The sequence below is a fragment of the Triticum dicoccoides genome, chromosome 1A, assembly GCF_002162155.2.
Source record: "Triticum dicoccoides isolate Atlit2015 ecotype Zavitan chromosome 1A, WEW_v2.0, whole genome shotgun sequence".
NCBI classification, from domain to species: domain Eukaryota; kingdom Viridiplantae; phylum Streptophyta; class Magnoliopsida; order Poales; family Poaceae; genus Triticum; species Triticum dicoccoides.
The window spans coordinates 106,650,556-106,653,335 of record NC_041380.1 but is presented as its reverse complement, the minus strand read 5'-3'; positions in this window follow the sequence as shown (position 1 = coordinate 106,653,335).

Sequence of the window (2,780 nt, the reverse complement as noted above, 5' to 3'; positions counted from 1 at the left end):
GTGGTGAACTACTTTCCAATAAGGGAGTAGATACAGTTACCTCATCAAGTTCTACTTTCCTCCCACTCACTTCTTTCGAGGGAAACTCCTTCTCTAGAAAGGATCCATTCTTAGCAACGAATATCTTGCCTTCGGATCTGTGATAGAAGGTGTACCAATAGTTTCCTTTGGGTATCCTATGAAGACACATTTCTTCGATTTGGGTTCGAGCTTATCAGGTTGAAGCTTTTTCACATAAGCATCACAGCCCCAAACTTTATGAAACGACAACTTTGGTTTCTTGCCAAACCATAGTTCATAAGGCGTCGTCTCAATGGATTTTGATGGTGCCCTATTTAATGTGAATGCAGCCGTCTCTAAAGCATAACCCCAAAATGACAGCGGTAATCAGTAAGAGACATCATAGATCGCACCATATATAGTAAAGTACGATTACGATGTTCGGACACACCATTACGCTGTGGTGTTCTGGGTGGCATGAGTTGCGAAATTATTCCACATTGTTTCAAATGTAGGCCAAACTTGTAACTCAAATATTCTCCTCCACGATCAGATCGCAGAAACTTTTTTTTGTTATGATGATTTTCCACTTGACTCTGAAATTCTTTGAACTTTTCAAACATTTCAGACTTATGTTTCATTAAGTAGATATACCCATATCTACTAAAATCATCTGTGAAGGTGAGAAAATAACGATACCCGCCGCGAGCCTCAATATTCATCGGACCACATACATCAGTATGTATGATTTCCAACAAATCTGTTACTCGCTCCATAGTTCCAGAGAACGGCATTTTAGTCATCTTGCCCATAAGGCATGGTTCGCAAGTACCAAGTGATTCATAATCAAGTGATTCCAAAAGTCCATCAGTATGGAGTTTCTTCATGCGTTTTATACCAATATGACCCGAACGGCAGTGCCACAAATAAGTTGCACTATCATTATCAACTCTGCATCTTTTGGCTTCAACATTATGAATATGTGTATCACTACTATCGAGATTCAACAAGAATAGACCACTCTTTAAGGGTGCATGACCATAAAAGATATTACTCATGTAAATAGAACAACCATTATTTTTTGATTTAAATGAATAACCATCTCGCATGAAACAAGATCCAGATATAATGTTCATGCTTAACGCTGGCACCAAATAACAATTATTTAGGTCTAAAACTAATCCCGAAGGTAGATGTAGAGGTAGCGTGCCGACGGCGATCACATCGACTTTGGAACCATTTCCTACGCGCATCGTCACCTTGTCCTTAGCCAGTCTCGCTTAATCTGTAGTCCCTGTTTCGAGTTGCAAATATTAGCAACAGAACCAGTATCAAATACCCAGGTGCTACTGCGAGCTCTGGTGAGGTACACATCAATAACATGTATATCACATATACCTTTGTTTACCTTGCCATCCTTCATATCCGCCAAATACTTGGGGCAGTTTCGCTTCCAGTGACCAGTCTGTTTGCAGTAGAAGCACTCAGTCTCAGGCTTAGGTCTAGACTTGGGTTTCTTCTCCTGAGCAGCAACTTGTTTGTCGTTCTTCTTGAAGTTCCCCTTCTTTTTCCCTTTGCCCTTTTTCTTGAAACTGGTGGTCTTATTGACCATCAACACTTGATGCTCCTTCTTGATTTCTACCTACGCAACCTTTAGCATCGCGAAGAGCTCAGGAATAGTCTTATTCATCCCTTGCATATTATAGTTCATCACGAAGCTTTTGTAGCTTGGTGGCAATGATTGAAGAACTTTGTCAATGACACTATCAACAGGCAGATTAACTCCCAGTTGAGTCAGGTGATTATGATACCTAGACATTTTGAGTATATGCTCACTGACAGAACTATTCTCCTCCATCTTGCAGCTATAGAACTTATTGGAGACTTCATATCTCTCAATCCGGGCATTTGCTTGAAATATTAACTTCAACTCCTGGAACATCTCATATGCTCCATGATGTTAAAAACGTCGTTGAAGTCCCGGTTCTAAGCCGTAAAGCATGGCACACTCAACTATCGAGTAGTCATTAGCTTTACTCTGCCAAACGTTCTTAACGTTGTCAGCAGCATCTGCAGCAGGCCTGGCACCCAGCGGTGCTTCCAAGACGTAATTCTTCTGTGCAGCAATGAGGATAATTCTCAAGTTACGGACCCAGTCCGTGTAATTGCTACCATCATCTTTCAACTTTGCTTTCTCAAAGAACGCATTAAAATTCAACAGAATAACAGCACGGGCCATCTATCTACAACAACGTAGATAAGAAAACATACTATCAGGTACTAAGTTCACGATAAATTTAAGTTCAATTAATCATATTACTTAAGAACTCCCACTTAGATAGACATCCCTCTAATCATCTGAGTGATCACGTGATCCATATCAACTAAACCATAACCGATCATCACGTGAAATGGAGTAGTTTTCAATGGTGAACATCACTATGTTGATCATATCTACTATATGATTCATGCTCGACCTTTCGATCTCAGTGTTCCGAGGCCATATCTGCACATGCTAGGCTCGTCAAGTTTAACCCGAGTATTCTGTGTGTGCAAAACTGGCTTGCACCCGCTGTAGATGGACGTAGAGCTTATCACACCTGATCATCACGTGGTGTCTTCATAACCGACAAGTATAGGGGATCGCAACAGTTTTCGAGGGTAGAGTATTCAACCCAAATTTATTGATTCGACACAAGGGGAGCCAAAGAATATTCTCAACTATTAGCAGCTGAGTTGTCAATTCAACCACACCTGGAAACTTAATATCTGCAGCAAAG